This window comes from Anabrus simplex, chromosome 4, assembly GCF_040414725.1.
Source record: "Anabrus simplex isolate iqAnaSimp1 chromosome 4, ASM4041472v1, whole genome shotgun sequence".
Lineage (NCBI taxonomy): Eukaryota > Metazoa > Arthropoda > Insecta > Orthoptera > Tettigoniidae > Anabrus > Anabrus simplex.
In genome coordinates this window covers 322020999-322040822 of record NC_090268.1, presented here as the reverse complement: position 1 = coordinate 322040822, position 19824 = coordinate 322020999, and the positions used below count along the sequence as shown (strand labels likewise).

At 37.6% G+C, this 19824-nt stretch overlaps 1 protein-coding gene across 1 annotated transcript in view; it reads left to right on the top strand.

The window, feature by feature from the left end:
* The window catches only part of ninaC (STKc_myosinIII_N_like and MYSc_Myo21 domain-containing protein ninaC), a 373628-nt gene that overhangs the window by 256174 nt on the left and 97630 nt on the right, over positions 1–19824 (top strand). The gene's annotated exons all lie outside the window — the stretch shown is intronic.

Sequence of the window (19824 nt, the reverse complement as noted above, 5' to 3'; positions counted from 1 at the left end):
GAACAGACCTTCGCCACATTTCCTTGGGTCTCCTCTCTTCCTGTTATCCTGCCGGTTCCAGTCCAGTCCCTCTCTCTCAATTGCTTCGTTCCTCTTCCTCAGTATATGCCTATCCGTTTCTACACTGACTGACAGAGCAAATGCAACACCAAGAAGGAGTGGTTCGAAAGGGATGAAAGTTGGGGAAAAAACAGAAACGGCACAGACGAATAACTGATGTTTATTTCAAACCGATATGCAGGTTACACAATGCGCACGGCATCAACTCAGTAGGATGTAGGACCACCGCGAGCGGCGATGCACGCAGAAACACGTCGAGGTACAGAGTCAATAAGAGTGCAGATGGTGTCCTGAGGGATGGTTCACCATTCTCTGTCAACCATTTGCCACAGTTGGTCGTCCGTACGAGGCTGGGGCAGAGTTTGCAAACGGCGTCCAATGAGATCCCACACGTGTTCGATTGGTGAGAGATCCGGAGAGTACGCTGGCCACGGAAGCATCTGTACACCTCGTAGAGCCTGTTGGGAGATGCGAGCAGTGTGTGGGCGGGCATTATCCTGCTGAAACAGAGCATTGGGCAGCCCCTGAAGGTACGGGAGTGCCACCGGCCGCAGCACATGCTGCACGTAGCGGTGGGCATTTAACATGCCTTGAATACGCACTAGAGGTGACGTGGAATCATACGCAATAGCGCCCCAAACCATGATGCCGCGTTGTCTAGCGGTAGGGCGCTCCACAGTTACTGCCGGATTTGACCTTTCTCCACACCGACGCCACACTCGTCTGCGGTGACTATCACTGACAGAACAGAAGCGTGACTCATCGGAGAACACGACGTTCCGCCATTCCCTCATCCAAGTCGCTCTAGCCCGGCACCATGCCAGACGTGCACGTCTATGCTGTGGAGTCAATGGTAGTCTTCTGAGCGGGCGCCGGGAGTGCAGGCCTCCTTCAACCAATCGACGGGAAATTGTTCTGGTCGATATTGGAACAGCCAGGGTGTCTTGCACATGCTGAAGAATGGCGGTTGACGTGGCGTGCGGGGCTGCCACCGCTTGGCGGCGGATGCGCCGATCCTCGCATGCTGACGTCACTCGGGCTGCGCCTGGACCCCTCGCACGTGCCACATGTCCCTGCGCCAACCATCTTCGCCACAGGTGCTGCACCATGGACACATCCCTATGGGTATCGGCTGCGATTTGACGAAGCGACCAACCTGCCCTTCTCAGCCCGATCACCATACCCCTCGTAAAGTCGTCTGTCTGCTGGAAATGCCTCCGTTGACGGCAGCCTGGCATTCTTAGCTATACACGTGTCCTGTGGCACACAACAACACGTTCTACAATGACTGTCGGCTGAAAAATCACGGTACGAAGTGGGCCATTCGCCAACGCCGTGTCCCATTTATCGTTCGCTACGTGCGCAGCACAGCGGCGCATTTCACATCATGAGCATACCTCAGTGACGTCAGTCTACCGTGCAATTGGCATAAAGTTCTGACCACTCCTTCTTGGTGTTGCATTTGCTCTATCAGTCAGTGTATTTCCACCACTTTATCTGTACGGCCATCTCATTCTCTCCCGTCCTACTCCAGAGTTCATGGATGGAGATTACTTCCAACCAGTAGATGTTAAGAATCCTTCGCAAACAGCGGTTAACAACTTGGATGTAATTACTCCAGTCATTTTCCATGTCTCAGACCCATGTAATAGAACAGACTTGACGTTATTTGGAAGATGCGGAGTTTCGACCTGCTAGATATTCTGTTGTACTTCTACACCAGATAGAGCCGAACAAAGGCACCATTTGCTTTTTGAATCCTCTGTGAGACATCTTGTGCAGCTCCCCCATCTTTGGCAACTACACTGCCCAATTAAGTGAAGCTATCCATATTCCCGACAGATTCACCATTAAAGACAATTGGATCTAACTTGTTGGTGTTAATCCTTAGGGCCTTGGTCTTCTTTTAGTTGATCATTAGGCCGACCTTTTTTCCCTTCCTCTACCAAATCTTCAAGCTTTGTTTGCATGTCCCCATGTGCCTCAAACAGGTGACACAAATCGTCAGCAAATTCCAGATTTCAAGCCCATTGACTAATCCCCATTGGATACCACGTTTCACAATTTGAGTCATATTCTGCATTACCGCGTCAATCACAACCAGGAACATAGTTAATGACAGGACACACCCTTGATGAACTCCTGAACATACAGATATACGCTCAGATATACGGCCACCATGAATGGCTCTTCATGTGTAATCATAGTATGTTTCTCGAATGAGAGACTATTTGTGCTGGCACTCCATAACATTTCACTTATTTCCACATGGCTTCTCTGTTGATTGCCGGCCCCGTGATATAGGGGTTAGCATGCCTGCCTCTTACCTGGAGGCTCCGGGTTCGATTCCCAGCCAGGTCAGGGATTTTTACCTGGACCTGAGGGCTGATTTGAGGTCCACTCAGCCTACTTGATTAAAATTGAGGAGCTATCTGACGGTGAGATGGCCAAGAATAACGACCGAGAGGATTTGTCGTGCTGACCACACGACACTTTGTAATCTCCAGGACTTCGGGCTGAGCAGCGGTTGCTTGGTAGGCCAAGGCCCTTCAAGGGCTGTAGTGCCATGGGGTTTGGTTCTCTGTTGATTGAGTCAAAAGCTTTCTCAAAGTCAACGAACACTGCGTAGAGGGGAGATTACCATTCAGCACACTGCTCCAGAATTATCCTCAAGGTGTTTATTTGGTCGATGCACAAGCAATTCGGACGAAAGCCTGCCTGTTCTCATCACAGCCTCAAGTTGACATACTCTTTTATTCTGTTTGGCAGAATCCTGGTGAAGACTTTAGAAGGGATTCAGAGAAGCGTAATGCCCCTCCAGTTGTTACAATTTGACGTAATCCCCTTTTTTGGCAACTTCACTAACAAGCCACATCTCCAACCTGTCGGCATTTCTCCAGTAACACATACCTTCTCGAATAGAGGCTGCAATATGTTGGCAGTGGTGTCCATATCAATCTTCATGACCTCTGATGGAATATTGTCAACTCCTGCTGCCTTACCAATATGCAACTCTCTCAATGCCTTCTTGATTTCCTCTTCTGTTGGAATGCAGGTTTTAATCTTTGGGTCAGACTGAATCATCATCATCATCATCATCATCATCATCATCATCATCATCATCATCATCATCATCATCATCATCATCATCATCACCACCTTCTTCTTCTTCTTCTTCTTCTTCTTCTTCTTCTTCTTCTTCTTCTTCTTCTTCTTCTTCGTCTTCTTCTTCTTCTTCTGAATGATCTACCATGCAGCAGTTTAGAACTGCAGAAAAATGTTCCTGCCATCGCTTCAGTTGATCCTCAGGGTTAGTTAAGAGGATTCCATCCTTATTCCTGACTGGATGCTTTTTCTGCATCTGCTTTTTTGCCAGAATTCTGGTGATGGTATGTAGTTCTTTGAGATTTCCCTTGTTGGTTGCCTTTTCTGCCTATTGAGATAGGCCATCTGTCCAATTCCTTTGATCCCACCTACTCTTCTCTTTGCAGCATATTTTGATTGCAGGTCTGCCTTTCTTGCTCGTGTCTTACATGTGTTCATTGCCTCATTTATCTCTCTCTAATGATTTCCCATGTCTGTTCGGTCATACAGTCCTTTCTCCTCCTATCCTTAAAACCCAGGATATTTTCACTTACTTCTGTAAAGATAGATTTCACCCATTTTTCCTCAACAGTTTCATCCTCCACCTCAGTGAGTGCTTGAAATCAATTCTTTAGTTCTATCCTGAAGACGTCCTTCACCTTTCTGTTATCCTTTAGTTTTGAAACATCATGCTGCCTTCTCTGTTATGTCCTCCTTTTCTGTGCCTGGATCTTTATTCTAAAGGTAGCCACAACAAGATGATGATCACTACTAATGTCTGCACCTCTCTCTTATTTCTCACATCCAACAATGAATGCCTCCACCTTCATCCAATCGCCACATGATCTATCTGATTCTCTGTCCTATGATCCACTGTCACCCAGGTCATTTTATGGCAATCTTGATGTGGAAATACTGTATCACCAATAACCAGATCAGGCTGACATATGAGTCCACAAAGAGCTGTCCATTCCCATTTCATTCTCTTAGGCCATACCTCCCCGTGATGTGCTCAAGTCCTTCATTATCCTGGCACACTTTTGCATTCAAATCTCCTCTAACTATAAATATATCCTTCCTTTTCTATTTCTTAATCGTGCTATTTAGATGCATATAAAATGCCTGATTATCTTCTTCCTTTGCTGTCTCAGTGGATGCATAGCACACTATCATCACAACATTTCAGATATTCGTCTTGAAATATGCTATAATTATCCTTGCCAACACTGGATACCACTCCATAAGGCTCGTCTTAGCCTCCTTGTCCATCAATATACCCCCACCATCACAACTCACTCCATTGCCATCAGGTCTTCCAGAATATAAAAATGTAGCTCCATCATGGGTGGTCAGTTCCCCAAACTCGCTCCATCTCAGGCCAGGTTCAGGCCATAACTCTTCATGCATGCCACTGCCACTTTCCCACAGAGTTCTCACATTCTATAACCCAATTTTTGTTACCTTTCTCAAGCCAAAAGTTGTCATCTTTGGATCAGTCCGGTTTCTCTTTGTTGATGTTTGTCTAATGGCTTAATTTAAGGTTGTGCGAGTTATTGGCCCACAGCACCCAAGCCCGATGTGGGGCTTAAGACTCCAGGCATGCTGTTTTCTGTTGGGGTTGACTCCCTTGGCTTTTGAGATCATTCTTCACTACAAGGCAATGGTTTCCCTCTTCATTTAACCCTAAGAAGGAGGGTTTGCCTCCTCTGCCTACTTTGCCTTACCAAAGGTCTCTTTCTCTGCCTCAGTTGCTGTTAAGGACTCCACCAGAGCCCCATTTGCTGTTACTTTTCAGGGTTCCTGTAAGGCCTTCTCAGCTACTGTAGCAGTCCTGGGACACACAAGGTCCCCACTATAATTCACTCTTACAGGCTATCCCATACTTCTTACTGTTGCCTGCCCCCCACGACGTAGACAAGAGGTTAGACTTATGGGGGACATCTGTAATTGTAGTATTGAGAATATAACTACAGAAATTATTATTATTATTATTATTATTATTATTATTATTATTATTATTATTATTATTATTATTATTATTATTATTATTATTATTATTATTATTATTATTATTATTATTATTATTATTATTATTGAATTTCCTTTTCCCAGTTCCAGCTGGGTTGGGACATTAAAGGGACCTTTCCATCTTCCTCTATCCAAAACTATTGCTGCTTCCTAAGTCTATTCCAGTCAATGTTCCTGTACTGTACTGTACTGGTCTTGATTAAGTCCAACCACCTTAGTCTGGTTCTGCTGCCTTTCCTCTTTCTCCAATCTGATTTCCTTCCTGACATTCTCATTTCTTAATCTGTCCTTTATTGTCTCTTCTCTGTCTCTGCCGCGTATTTCAGTATCTTATACATCACCTCTTTACACTTCCTTATTCCAAATCAAGTTCCTCTATCTCTAATGAGGGCCAAATTAGGGTATGGTTCCAGCATGTGGCACCTACACCAGGATAACTTGATACAAGAACTGATCCAAAGGAAAGCATCTCAATTTGTTCTGCAGTGCAGCATAAGGTTCCCTTTTGTACCCCATCTGGTGTTAATTTTATCTCACAGGCTTGGATTTTACTCTCTTGTGTTTTTTCAGTGTCCAGGTCACTCCCACGTATTTCAGTATCATTTACATCATCCCTTTATGCTTCCTTCTTCTAGACCAAGTTACTTCTATCCTTTTTCTGATCTCACACATCCTACATCAGTTCACTTTCCAGTGAAGCTTTCCACAGTTATCATCATCATCATCATCATCATCATCATCATCACCAGCAACCTGCCTGAAGATGGATGCACTTCGGTATTATTTTAGATTTTTGTTAGATTTCTTTTATGCTCTATTTTTATTACATAATACCATAGGATTTTATTTTCTTTATTTTCCATTGAAAATTTCAATATAGGCCTAAGGCATAATTAATGCTTCAAAATCAGTGACATAGACCATGCAAAGCTAGATGAAATGTACATCAAACAATCACAAAAGAAGAAATTTCCATAGCAAAACATCGAATTGCAGTAGATACCGCGCCTGATTTCACCCGTGTCCTAGTACGAATCATCAGGGATGACATGGTAAGTGAAATCATAGCAATCATTATGACTCAAATGATTTCAACAGGCAAAATACCCTGTGTCTAAAACGAGCTAGAACATGTTGATACATAAGAAAGGTGATGTTGAATGTCTGTCAAACTTGAGACCATTATAATCTGTTCAGTAATTAGACGTGTTATTGAAAAGGTATTAGATCAGCATTTGCATTTCTTTGTAACTTTCAACGAACACCAAAGAAGCTTTAATGACCAGCCAGATTGCCTTGTAAATACTTCCATTCTTAGAGGACTCCTCAAGACAGCAAAGACAGATAAGCAAAATGTTACCCCTTTTTTTTTAGACATATCAAAAGCCTTCGACTACATCAGCCATCAACACCTATCTAACACTAGCTGCTGTGCCACTTCCATCTAAACTGAAAGAACTTATCATCAATCTACAGACTGACAATACACTACAGCTCGAAACTACTAAGGGTAAAACAAAGCCGTCACCTGTTAAAAGGACTTATGCACGGCTCACCATTATCGCCAGCATGGTATCACCTGGCCACAGATTTCTTTTTTTATGAGATAACAGATGAAAACCTACCACAAGAATATGGAAAATCAGTTTCTGAAGAATTGCCCCTCTTAGTATTATGGGTTTTGTCGATGACACAGTTATTGTTGGCAAAAATAAGGAAGCAGCTCTTGAGATGACACATTGCTACCACATTGTTCCATGAAATCGGTTTACAGATAAATGCCAACAAATGTGTGGGCATATGTATTGAGAAGGAGAAACTTGTAGATGGAGTCCTCGATATTCAGGAAATCTTTAAGATTAGTACTATTAAAGAAAGAGAAAAAATGTCTATCTTGGTGTCACTTTTAATGAAACACTCACCTTTGATGCAACCTCTTTTTAAAAGTCTTGCACAAGACGTTAGACATGCTTACAGTCTCACCTTTGTTAAAGCCACATCTAAAGTCATTATTTTGAACAAAGCAGTCAGACCTACTCTTGTGTATATTTTTCAGACTGCTGAAATAAGACAAGTACCGGTTAGCTTCCTGAAAACCGCCGACAAAATGTTAAAGAGCTCCCTAAAGGAAAGGATACACCCGATAGTGCTCTGTATTCTGATTTATGATTTAAAGGCCAGGGACTTCTTAAAGCAACCTGGGAGGTACATCTGCAACAAACAAGTGCATGCAATGCTCGCTGCCGAGCCAGCAATAGCTACATTTTAAGGATGCGTGATCTACGATATGAAACAATACATTGTTTACAGGCCTTCAAAATTACAGACATTAACAGATTCTCCAAATCCAAGAAAAATCCGCCAAGAACTAAGAATTTAAAGATAAAAATTTTATTGTTCTGTATTGAAAAGTATCACAGTTAAATTGAAATAATAAATATGGTAGTTCAACCTATTCAATACAAGTAAATAAGAGATGTAGAGATTACATTCTTATTTAATTAAAAGTGGAAATGGTACCTTTTTTGACCCCAGTCTGGGTCATCATCAGCCGATTATAACTCGAGAAACAATGCATAAGTAAGAAAGAAGTTAACAGTCAAGTCCACACAATATCAGTTGAAGAGGCGATATAAAAATGATGGGAGTAGGCACTGTAAAATTCAGACGAAGTAGAATGTAAGTCACTTAAAAGAAGTAATGCGTAATCTTCCGAGCATCAGCACAGCACACGCAATGTTTAGCACTGTCTCACAATGTTCACAAAAAGCAGAGAACAGTTAAATGAGCCAGACTGCATACACCGTCAGGCACAAAGTCACAACACAATCCAATTGAATCGTGCAGTCGAGTAAGGAACTAAGTCAGATTTTGCTACTTTTCAGGAGAGCAAAAAAACTGATTTTCTTCGACACGCTTCAATGAATAGTTCCCATTATTTTATATAATATTTAGATCAGTGATAGATATGTAATGGAGGTAACAGGAAAATGTTCAAGAAAAATTTATAAATTTTATGACCGTTTAAACTTTTTTGACTTAGTTCCTTTCTCCAATAATACCGAAAAAAATTTGGAGTTTGGGAATAAATCTCTCATACAAACTACACCAACCTTTGTTATATATTAAACATAGCTTAATGCAATACATAAGCACTGTTTACAGTTTATCCAACAGAAAAAAACAGGGAAAACAAATACAAATGACCTTGAAGCGCCAAATAACTACAGTATTACAACCGAGACTACTAACCTAAGGGGAATTCATTGGCTGCGAAATGTCCAAATAAAATGCCAAAGCATCCTCATTCGCAACACATTTCAACAGTTTACGCAAGTCCTTTATTTTCTCAGCTTTTATTGGAACCCCACCCTCTGGATATGCTGCCATTGGTTGCAAGGAAAATGTGCAAAAGTTACCTTTCCCAAGATGAAACGTATGTTTCACAATGCTGTTTATGAAGGGAAGTGCTACAATAACTCCTGGTTTCTCTGCCCTATATCTGTATTCTTTAAACGAAGAAGGAGAAAATGCAATCTTTCCAGCACGAGGAGTATTCTTTGTCGATGTTTCAGCTGATACAGTCACTTTTTTAAAAAACTCAGGCCACCACTTGTCAAAATTAAATACTGCACTTGAGTCTACTAACTTAACTGTAACATTTGCTTTGCTGTTTACAATAATTGCCATATACTCTTCGATAGTATAAACTCTGTCTACTTTTTTAATGTTTTTCTTAAATAGCCCAAAGTCCCTGTCGCATGGTAGGAATGAATGACCCCTCTCGGGAAAGTACTGTCTAATCTCCTTAAATCGATTTGAAGCTGCCAGGCCTAGCATTAGTCTTATGACCGTATGGTTCTTATTTTGGCCTGGAGAACCATCAGAGAAAACGTGTAACTGGTCAACATTTTCTGACACAAATTCATCTATATAATCTTTCAGGAAAGAAGCAACTTCATTCGCACCCTTCTTTCCTTGGCCTTCATGATACATGTACACAACACACTTGTCCGTTGCAAGATCATGAATACAAAACACATTCACCCACAACTGTCTCATGTAAAACACTTCTTGCACCGGTATGTGTGGCAGGGACAGATTTTGCATAAAGTCAAAGGCAAGGCCTGTCACTTTGTCATTTGTTCTGCATAGTGTTGCAACTTCTTTCAAAGACCTGTAGAATTTCCTGCTTCTTCTTTTATGAACATCATATTCAGCCTGAGCTGCACGCTTTGCTGATTCACAAATATGTGGACTCCTAAGTTTAGCTGTGAACTCCTCACACTTGCTGCAGACATCGATCTGTGGTCGTCCGAATCGGTAGTTGTAATTCTCAACAAAATAAGTCCTGTAGAAGCTGTACTTGACTCCACACTCCGGGTATTTTGTGACAAACATGTTGTGCATTTCTTTAATAGTTAAGCGGGCATCTAAGTAATGCACTTCTTTCCCTCCGTAATGAGTCCGTTTCAGAGGGAATGATTGAATATGATCGGATATCAGTTTAGTGACATCTTCCGGTATCTTTCTGGTATTTGGATTGGTTCCTCTCTTGTCCCTGGGAATTTCTCCATGAAGAAGAAGCATTGTGATACGGAATACTCTTTTCTGAGTGACGGCATGCATGCTCATAAAAGCTGAACGGCATACCTTCTTTCTATTGTTGCCATCCATAACAAAGTAAGTGAAACTTGCTGCTCGCTGCTTTGAATTTTCATTCCTCGGTCTTCTGGTCTTAATTTCATTCTTCTCGATGAGGCGCTGCAAGTGTAAATCTTGTGCATCCTTACTAGGAAGTTGAAGAAACTTGGAAAGAATGGACATGCGAGCCTCTTCGTTTATAATCTCAAAGCACTTCTTTCTGCATCTAGAAGAATAACATATTATTAATACTAAGTATAAATCTGTACCATACGTATTGTTATCTAAAACAAGAGTAGAAAGTTTGGTTGCATGTTAGAATATTATTTACTAAACAATCCCTAGTAATACTTCTCAAGCTCCTTACTTACCTGCAGTCAGAACCGGTTTATTTGCCTTCCACAACTCTCCCACGTTTATTCACATATGCCAGTCCTCTGAGTCTTGCGTGTTTAAGAACACTATGTTTATGGCCCTCAGGCTGTGCCTTCCTTTTCGGAGTCATATTCTCAAACGTAATACATAGATCACTTTGTCATCCACCGAGATACAAACTGAAATACTGTACACTATAACCCACCATGTACCGTACGATTTCTGTTTCCCTCCAGTATGTTGTCCTTTGTGTTGTACCAACGCCGTAAATTGAAATATCCCCTGTTATACCTACATCGCATGCAACGTGCGGCAAAGAATGGAACTAAGTCATGAATAGCAAGTGGTGAAGAAACGCACTAAGTCATCGACTTAGTGCGTTTCTTCACAATATGCCTGATGTCCATCCACAGTTTCTCCCACAAGGAGAAGGCTGACTTATTTCTTTCCTTTACCAAACGATAGGGCTTGGTTATGTGCGGTAAATGAGGCAATAAAATGAAAATGGCCGATTTTGACTTAGTTCCTTACTCGACTGCACGATTCAATTATGAAGATCTAAAGTCATAAAGAAGCCGAAGACGAGCAGCTCAACCGAAGTAACTTGCAAGCTCCAGAAGATTGGCGCGGTGTTTACAACGTCAAGTGCTGTAGTTTCATATGCTGACGGAGATTGAAGGATAGATTAATGATCAAGTATTTGCTTTGTTCACGAAAATGTACCTATATATATATATATATATATACTTATAATACGATTCAATATAATTTAATACGTAATTATGATCTTGAAGATTTTTAGAACAGTTGACGTGAAAGAACAAGAGTGAATAGAAACAAATGGTAAAAAGCGCAATACCGGAAACAAATGAAAACGTGTATGCACAGTGCGCTATTTCTTGAATATAAAAATATTCAGGTCGTGATTGAAGTAGTCCAAATTGGCGGTCGCAAGGCATGAGTTTAAATTTGAAAGTGAGGGCCCAAAATGAAGGTGGCAATGTAGTGGTTTTTTTTAGGGGTGAAAAGAAAAATAGGATAAATTAATAAAGAAAGAAGATTAGTGGATAAGAAAAGATTAAAAGGGTTTAAAGTTGAAAGGTGGTGAGAAAGGATAAGATAGGGATGAAAGAGGGGTAGTTTAGGGTGGGTTAAGAGGGTGGGTTACTGGAGGTACAAAATGTGGGTAGATTACATTCTTATTTAATTAAAAGTGGAAATGGTACTGTGATACTTTTCAATATGGAACAATGAAATTTTTATCTTTAAATGCACAAGCTAACCAAGCTAAACAAAAAGCCTTCTCTTACATGGGCCTTAAGATCAAGATCGCTAAATTAGGAAAAGATATAGACTTCCTAAAACAATGCATTTCCTATAATCTTACCCCCAAATTTCTTCAATGTTGCATCAGGAAAACCCATTCTTTTCCTCACATATTAAAAACCCAAAGAATAACCAACAAAATTTGGTTAAAAAATGAAATTCGTTTCACACACAAGAAAAAGTCATATTTAAACAACCGATTATATGAAACACATCTAGAAATTGCTAATCTTCTCCCGAGTGCTCAATGGAACCTCTTCCTAGCTCAAGTTGATAATAAATTATTTCATGAATTGTCAATTAAGCAACAAACCCTTGAGAAAAAACTCAACATTCTTAAGAACAATTCCTTACATAATTATCAGTTTAAGAAAATTATCACACCCTCCAAAACCATTGAACAATTCCATCCTCCTATAGTCAATTTATCTAAAACAACTCTGAGTGATGATGAAAAAATTCTTTCGAAGGGCCTTAAACACAATTGGCCCAACCTCAACACTTTCATTATAGCCACCAATTTAATCATTGAATCTGAAATAACCATTAACAAAATGCCAAAAGAAGAACAAGATGAAATCAGATATGAAGTAAAAAGAAAACTTGAAAATATCTCCATCAATAATAACAAAAACACTTCTCCTAATAATAATAATAATAATAATAATAATAATAATAATAATAATAATAATAATAATAATAATAATAATAATAATAATAATAATAATAATAATAATTTTAATAAATTAATTAATGACAATAAACTCATTTTAGATCTTAAAAAGAAAATCAATGACAATAACCTCATTATCACCAAATCTGATAAAGGCAACACCACCGTCATAAAGGAAAAAACTGACTATATAGCTAAAACTAAAAATTTATCCAATGACTCTTCTTTTTCTATAGTAAAAAAAGACCCAACCAATAAAATCCAATGCCTACTCAAACAAACCTTAAAAAACACTTCCTTTCTCCTCACTGATCAAGAAAAAACTAAATTAATTAACATGAACCCAGGCCTACCCACTGCCAAAGCCCTCCCAAAAATTCATAAAACTAACATTCCCATCCATCCAATAATCAAATACAGACCCAGTCCCTTACAATACTTCTAAATTCATCCAAACATTTTTACTAGAAAACTTTTGATTTTTATCCAACAAATCTATCAAGAACACTTCTGAATTAATTGACAAATTAAAGAACTTTGACATCCAACCAAACTTTTCTCTCCATTCTTTTGACATCGTAAACATGTACCCTAGTATTCCAATTTCCAAATTATTCCCTTAATAAACAACAACTTAAACAAATTCAGTAATCTGAGTAAACTAGAAATTCAAGACTTCATGTCAATCTTAAAATTGGTTCTCAACAATAATTATTTTACTTTTGACAACACCATTTATCAACAAGATGGTTTAGCTATGGGCTCACCAGCTTCAGGCATTCTAGCTGAAATTTACCTCAACTTCTTAGAAAACACAAAAATTAATAATAATAATTTATCTAACATCCTCTTTTTGGCCAGATTTGTCGATGACACATCAGTAATTTTAAACGAAGAATCAATCAACGCAGACTCTACACTTCTTCTCCTCAACAACATTGACTCTAACATTAAATTCACCCTCGAATCAGAACACAACAAAACTCTTAATTTTCTAGACTTAACCATTACTAGACATACTTCTTCTTTATCTTACAAAATTTTCAGAAAACCAACTCAAACTGCAACCACAATACGACAAGATTCTTCGCACCCTCAAGCACATAAACGTGCTACTTATAACAACCTAATTTTCCGTGCCTTCAACACCCCTATGTCTAAAAAAGATTTAAATAATGAATTAAACACCATCCGTAACATCATTAAATTCAATGGCTATAACAACTCCTTCATAAACCGTATCATCAACAAATTCAAACACCGTCCTAAAACTAGTTTATCTAAAGACAAAACCAAACTCACTGCATTTTCCACTTTCACCTTCACTCAAGAAGCTTATAAAATAACTAATGTTCTTAAAAAAATAACATGAAAATTTCCTTTAAAACCAATAACAGAAATTTTGATATATTACACAACTCTAAATCACTAAATAAATCTAATGCTTTTTCAAAATCTGGAGTATACATATTCAAATGTAACAACTGCAGCTCCTTGTATATCGGTCAAACTGGCCGCAACTTCAACATCAGTTACTCCGAACATATCAACGCCATTAAATACAACAGATTCTCCACCATAGGACAACACATACATGACTCCAAGCACAATATCACCAATATTGAAAAAGACATGAAAATACTTAAAATCATTAACAAAGGCCCCCTCTTAAACACTACTGAAAATTGTTTTATTCACCTTGACCAATACTTCAACCCCAATTTCAACTTAAACAACATTTCTGAAAAACACCAACATCCTATTTGACTTCCTAATTCTTCTTCTTAAAAATTCTAAATTTCAAAACCTGAATTCAATTTTCCATGCCTTACAAAGTTCCTACCCACATTTTGTACCTCCAGTAACCCACCCTCCTAACCCACCCTAAACTACCCCTCTTTCATCCCTATCTTATCCTTTCTCACCACCTTTCAACTTTAAACCCTTTTAATCTTCTCTTATCCACTAATCTTCTTTCTTTATTAATTTATCCTATTTTTCTTTTCACCCCTAAAAAAAACCACTACATTACCACCTTCATTTTGGGCCCTCACTTTCAAATTTAAACTCATGCCTTGCGTCCGCCAATTTGGACTACTTCAATCACGACCTGAATGTTTTTATATTCAAGAAATAGCGCACTGTGCATACACGTTTTCATTTGTTTCCGGTATTGTGCTTTTTACCATTTTTTTCTATTCACTATTGTTTTTTCACGTCAACTGTTCTAAAAATCTTCAAGATCATAATTACGTATTAAATTATATTGAATCGTATTATAAGTATATCTATCTATATATATATAAAGTAACTTGTCCTGACTGACTGACTGATTCATCATCGCCGAGCCAAAACTACTGGACATAAAGAAATGAAATTTTGAGGATATATTCATATTAAGATGTAGGTGCTCGCTAAGAGAGGATTTTTGGATATTCCGTCACCAAGGGGGTGAAAAGGGGGTGTGAAATTTTAAAATGAGTGTATCTATATCTCAAAAGTTTAAAAACTTACAGATGTGAAAATTGGTATCTAGAATCTTCTTTAAAAATAAGGAAACCCGTATTTTTTTATTTTCAGAAAATCTCAATAGGATGGGTGAAAGAGGGCGAAAAAGGGGTTGAATGCCTTTTAATCAGGATACCGGTACTTATATCTCAGAAACCGCAGACATTACAGACCTGAAAATTGGAACTTTTGTTCGTTTTTAAAAATAAAGAAGCGTGTATTTTTTGGTTTTTGGAAATTCCAATTAATGGGAGGGTGAAAAGGGGGGTGAATTTTTGAAATGAGTGCATCTATATCTCAAAAGTTTTAAAGTTTACAGATGTAAAAATTGGTATTTAGAATCTTCATTAAAAATAAAGAAGCACGTATTTCTTTGTTTTCGGAAAATCCCAATAGGAGGGGTGAAATGAGGTGAAAAAGTGGTTGAATGCCTTTAAAGAGAATACTTATCTCAGGAACTGAAGATATTACAGACCTGAAAATTGGTGTTTGGGATCTCCTTTAAAAATAAAGAAACACGTATTTTTTGTTTTTGGAAAATACAAGTCATGGTGGGGCTGAAATGGGGGTGAAATTTTAAAATAAATGTATCTATATCTCAAAACTTTTAAAGCTTATAGATGTAAAAATTGGTATTTAGAATCTCCTTTAAAAATAAGGAAACATATATTTTTTTGTTTTCGGAAAATCCCAATAGGAAGGATGGAAAAGGGTGAAAAAAAGGTTGAATGCCTTTAATGAGGCTACTTATATTTCAGAACCTGGAGATATTACAGACCTGAAAATTGGTATTTGGGATCTACTTTAAAACTAAAGAAGCAGGTATTTTTTCGTTTTTTTTAAATCCAAATAATGGGGGGCGGTGAAAAGGGGGGGTGAATTTTTAAAATAAGTGTGTCTACATCTTAAAACTTTAAAAGTTTACAGATGTAAAAATTTGTATTTAGAATCTCCCTTAAAAATGAAGGGAAACGTAATTTTTTGTTTTCTGTAAATCCCAATAGAAGGGGTTTAAAATGGTGAATAATTGGTTGAATGTCTTTAATGAGGATACATATATCTCAGAAACTGAAGATATTACAGAACTGAAAATTTGTATATGGGATCTCCTTTAAAAACAAAGAAACAGTTTTTTTTTTTTTTTTTTTTTTTTTTTTTTTTTTTTTTTTTTTTTTTTTTTGGAAAATCCAATTAATGGCGGTTAAACAGGAGTGACAAATTGAGGTGAATTTTTTGAAAGACTATATCTACAGAACATCTGAGAAACGTAAAATGTTGCAGACGTAAAAAGTGTGTATTTGGAATCTCCTGTAAATGTAAAGAAACATAGGTGATTTGTTTTTGGAAACTCCACTTAAGGGGAACTAAAAGTGGTGAAATTTTAAAATGAGAATTTCTACAGTATATCTCATAAAAGTTAACATGTTACAGAAATGAAAAATTGTATTTTCTATCTTATTAAAAATAAAGAAACGTGTATTTTTATTTTTCGGAAATACCACTTCTGGTGGAAGGGGGGGGGGTAAAATTGACTGAAGATAGTGTTGAATTCTTTTAATTAGGCTACTGATATCTCAAAAATGAAGATGTTACAGACGTGAAATTTGATATTTGGAATCTGCTTTAAAAAATCTCTTTAAGAAACGTGTATTCTTGGAAAATCCAATGAGGGGGGTGTGAAATTATTGAAAAATTAATTCACTTAATTGTATGAGAATACTTACATCTAATAAAAACTATATTTGTTACAGGCGTGAAAATTGGTATTTCGATCTCCTTTAAAATCAAAGAAAAACGCGTTTTGGGGGGGAATAATCTTGCGGGGGGGCGGGAGTGAAAAGGAGTTGAATTCCTTTCATGAGGACACATAAATCAAAAACTGAAGAGGTTAGAGTCGTGATAATTGGTATTTAGAAGATCCTTTACTATTAAAGAAACGAGTTTGTTGCAGGAAAATTCACTTGGGGGGGGGTGAAAGAAGTAAAAAAAAAATATGAATTTTTTTATGGGGATACTTATATCTCAAAACTGAAGGTTATAGACGTGAACACTGGAGTCTGGAATCTCTTTTAAACATAAAGAAACACACCTTCTTTTCTTTTTGCGGGGGGGGATGAAACTAACGACGGTGGGGTGTAAAAGGAGGTTAGACTAATTGATTTTACTGTTTATTCATTCCATTCCTGACCCTGTCGAATGACTGGAAACAGGCTGTGGATTTTCGATGTACTTATTCTTATCATAAACCGATCATTTCTAATCTTTCCTGGGTTCGTTTTCAAGAGCCATCTTTTCCTTGGTATTCAGGAGATAGTAGGTTCGAACCCCACTGCCGGCAGCCCTGAAAATGGTTTTCCGTGGTTTCCCGTTTTCACACCAGACAAATGCTGGGGCTGTACCTTAATTAAGACCACGGCCGCTTCCATCCAACTCCTAGCCCTTTCCCGTCCCATCATCCCCATGAGACATATCTGTGTCGGTGCGACGTAAAGCAACTAGCAAAAACAAAAAAAACAAAAAATATTTTCCTTGGGAGAACGTTCCTAGATTACAGTAGATTCTCATGGCACATAAATAAAAATTAAAAACATTTGAAATAAACGATAGGAATGAGATTGATTGTCCAATTGTTCACCTCTATAATAAGGTCAATAATGCACGGAAGTATGTCATTGGTATCGCCAGAAATTCCGCGTACTTGCCTACGCGCGACAATGGTGCTGGTCACTATGTCAAAAATGACAATGGCAGCAGATGGAATTTACCGCCAATTAGCGGTCTTGAATCTTGCTGTGGGGGTCCAGAACATCTATTATTATTATTATTATTATTATTATTATTATTATTATTATTATTATTATTATTATTATTATTATTATTATTATTATTATTATAAGAAGAAGGAGAAGAAGAATATTCTGGACCATCGTCAAATGTGCGGACCGTGCTGGAAACGGGTCTGGATGGGTAATGACTACAAATGCAGTCCGGCCGCGGGTTCAGTACTGCCAAGGCACCCAAGAAGACACCACGCCGAATCTCCTCAAGAATTTGATCCATATTAAAAATGCTTATAGGAAAAAAATGGCAAACATTTAGGGACCGAACTGACCGGGTGGAATACGTGGTCCTAGCCCGGGAAGTACGAAATCGATTGCTGGAAGGAAAGATTGAAAAATGGGAGGGACTTGCCATAATCTCTCAGAAAACGAGTTAGATCTCAAATTTTGACGGATTATATATAAATCGATATCCATTCAATTATAAATTTCAGTATAATACCGTAGTGAAGCACGGGTATCTTGCTAGTATATATATAAAGTAACTTGTCCTGACTGACTGACTGATTCATCATCGCCGAGCCAAAACTACTGGACATAAAGAAATGAAATTTTGAGGATATATTCATATTAAGATGTAGGTGCTCGCTAAGAGAGGATTTTTGGATATTCCGTCACCAAGGGGGTGAAAAGGGGGTGTGAAATTTTAAAATGAGTGTATCTATATCTCAAAAGTTTAAAAACTTACAGATGTGAAAATTGGTATCTAGAATCTTCTTTAAAAATAAGGAAACCCGTATTTTTTTATTTTCAGAAAATCTCAATAGGATGGGTGAAAGAGGGCGAAAAAGGGGTTGAATGCCTTTTAATCAGGATACCGGTACTTATATCTCAGAAACCGCAGACATTACAGACCTGAAAATTGGAACTTTTGTTCGTTTTTAAAAATAAAGAAGCGTGTATTTTTTGGTTTTTGGAAATTCCAATTAATGGGAGGGTGAAAAGGGGGGTGAATTTTTGAAATGAGTGCATCTATATCTCAAAAGTTTTAAAGTTTACAGATGTAAAAATTGGTATTTAGAATCTTCATTAAAAATAAAGAAGCACGTATTTCTTTGTTTTCGGAAAATCCCAATAGGAGGGGTGAAATGAGGTGAAAAAGTGGTTGAATGCCTTTAAAGAGAATACTTATCTCAGGAACTGAAGATATTACAGACCTGAAAATTGGTGTTTGGGATCTCCTTTAAAAATAAAGAAACACGTATTTTTTGTTTTTGGAAAATACAAGTCATGGTGGGGCTGAAATGGGGGTGAAATTTTAAAATAAATGTATCTATATCTCAAAACTTTTAAAGCTTATAGATGTAAAAATTGGTATTTAGAATCTCCTTTAAAAATAAAGAAACATATATTTTTTTGTTTTCGGAAAATCCCAATAGGAAGGATGGAAAAGGGTGAAAAAAAGGTTGAATGCCTTTAATGAGGCTACTTATATTTCAGAACCTGGAGATATTACAGACCTGAAAATTGGTATTTGGGATCTACTTTAAAACTAAAGAAGCAGGTATTTTTTCGTTTTTTTTAAATCCAAATAATGGGGGGCGGTGAAAAGGGGGGGTGAATTTTTAAAATAAGTGTGTCTACATCTTAAAACTTTAAAGTTTACAGATGTAAAAATTTGTATTTAGAATCTCCCTTAAAAATGAAGGGAAACGTAATTTTTTGTTTTCTGTAAATCCCAATAGAAGGGGTTTAAAATGGTGAATAATTGGTTGAATGTCTTTAATGAGGATACATATATCTCAGAAACTGAAGATATTACAGAACTGAAAATTTGTATATGGGATCTCCTTTAAAAACAAAGAAACAGTTTTTTTTTTTTTTTTTTTTTTTTTTTTTTTTGGAAAATCCAATTAATGGCGGTTAAACAGGAGTGACAAATTGAGGTGAATTTTTTGAAAGACTATATCTACAGAACATCTGAGAAACGTAAAATGTTGCAGATGTAAAAAGTGTGTATTTGGAATCTCCTGTAAATGTAAAGAAACATAGGTGATTTGTTTTTGGAAACTCCACTTAAGGGGAACTAAAAGTGGTGAAATTTTAAAATGAGAATTTCTACAGTATATCTCATAAAAGTTAACATGTTACAGAAATGAAAAATTGTATTTTCTATCTTATTAAAAATAAAGAAACGTGTATTTTTATTTTTCGGAAATACCACTTCTGGTGGAAGGGGGGGGGGGGTAAAATTGACTGAAGATAGTGTTGAATTCTTTTAATTAGGCTACTGATATCTCAAAAATGAAGATGTTACAGACGTGAAATTTGATATTTGGAATCTGC